This window comes from Octodon degus, unplaced genomic scaffold (assembly GCF_000260255.1).
Source record: "Octodon degus isolate 3935 unplaced genomic scaffold, OctDeg1.0 scaffold00145, whole genome shotgun sequence".
In the NCBI taxonomy this organism is placed as follows: Eukaryota; Metazoa; Chordata; class Mammalia; order Rodentia; family Octodontidae; genus Octodon; species Octodon degus.
Genome location: NW_004524721.1, coordinates 3316958 through 3318923, shown reverse-complemented (window position 1 = coordinate 3318923; position 1966 = coordinate 3316958). Strand labels below are relative to the sequence as shown.

General features: G+C 40.9%; 1 pseudogene; it reads right to left on the bottom strand.

Moving 5' to 3' along the window:
• Positions 1–61: 61 nt before the first annotated feature.
• Positions 62–1960, bottom strand: LOC101576565 (annotated as a pseudogene).
• Between the last annotated feature and the right edge of the window lie 6 nt (positions 1961–1966).

The following is a 1966-nucleotide window of genomic DNA, read 5'->3' as shown; positions in this document are numbered from 1 at the left end:
GTCCATGGCTAAAGACTATTGAGAGGAAATGTCCACAGAATAAGAACTGCAGTGTGCGGGGCAGGAGGGCCAAGTCTTACTTTCAGGCCTTCCTCTGTGTGCTCTATTCTGATATTCTCGCAAATGCAACTAAAAACCATTCCTCCTGAGAGGAAAGTTCAATAAAATGTACTTCCTGTTACTAGTTTAACAAAAATATTATTTTAAAAGTAATCAATTACTATTTAAAATTTGTAAGAAGAAACTTATTAAAAATAAGACAGTCACTGCTCCGAGTGCAGGCTAAGGTAAATGATTATCAACACGGCAACACTCAACAGAGCTGCAGCTGGTTAAGGCTGGATGCACAGCCACCTGTCAGTTACCCTGTCCCCAGCACGGCCAGCAGATCCTGTCTGTGCTTCTCTTACTGAGGGGACTCAGGACAGGGCTGCCACCCACAGGCTCTCCTTCCATCCTGCTGACCACTGCAAGGAGTTGTGCTGTCACAGACTCTCACTGGAGTCCATAGGTCTGAGTTGAATTATTCAAGGTGAGTGTCACGATGATAGAACGAGGATTCTTCTTATTCTTGTGAACTGTGATTTTCCCTTTTAAGGATTCACCTGCTTTGACTAAAAATGGCTTTTTCTAGTAGAAACACTGTTTGTTTCCTGTGTGTTTTGGTACTCTGGGGTCCCGTGGAGAACATGACCCTCTCGCGGCAATTCTTTTTAAAATATATATCAAAGTAGCCAGCAATTGCCATGCAGAAGGATGTCTTTGTGATTTTCAGGGAAAAATCTGAAGAAAACTCCAAATCTGAGATAGATGTTGTATGGCAATCTATATGCTTAATACCACAAGGGTCTGAAATAAGAGTCTCTGCATCTAGAACTTCCACAATTGCTTCTGGAATAACTGCTTTCTTCATGCAGGACATGTTGAAGCCATAGACATCGTCCCAGAAAGCAATTCTGTCAGCATGTTTCTTCACATCACTCACAGCTACCCAGGCTGATAGTGCAAATGTCAGGGTACACCGATCCTCCTTTTGCCAAGTATTTGTTTTTTTGCATAAAGGATAGAATCTAACATAGACTCAAAAAGAAGAAAATATCCCATCCACTCAGATATAATAATATCCACTTTTTCTACAGGAAGATGAACATCTTCAATCTTTCCTTTAATGAGTATAATAGTATCTTCAAGTTTATTTAGTCTTATGATATCCATTGCCTGGTAAAGTATTTCACATTGATCAATGCCAAGAACTTTCCTCGCCCCAGCTATAGCAGCAAACATAGAGAGAATTCTAGTTCCACATCCACCATCCAAAACTACCTTGTCTTTGAAGATGTGTGAGTTTTGGTATATGAAATCTCTGTAGCTTTCTGTTCGAACTCTGTCCTTTAGCATTTCTTCATGCATCCCAAAATGCCCATATGAGCTGAAATAAACACCATCCTCATCCTCCTGGAGGTCCGCAATGGCAGTAGATGATGAGCAGGTTCTGACATCTGCATTCATCACAAAATCCTGAGCAAATTGTTTCATTCTCGGCAGATCCACATGAGCTCTGGCTAATGCAGCTTCAGCAGACAGTGCCCTGGTTTTCATATGCTTCAATTTTTCCACAACAGAAGTATTTTCACTGAGCCCATTGGGGTATGAGAATGGGACTGATATTGGTTCATACAGATCTTCTACATCAAACTGAAGTAAAGGTCATCTTCTAACACTGGCTTCAAATACTCTTCTTTCTCCCAAGGCACCGGGTTGTATATGGAGTTCATATACTCAACTGTAGGATTCTTAAGCCTAATAAAATTTATTAGTTTAATATATCCATAAAATTCAAGTCCATGTTTATGGACCATGCTATCAATATTAAACTGATGCTTTGACTTACAGTGTGAAAATGTCTCTTCAGCAGATGTGAATAACCTGTGACAGAACAGGCAGGGGGTCTGGCGCCGGCCCGCGG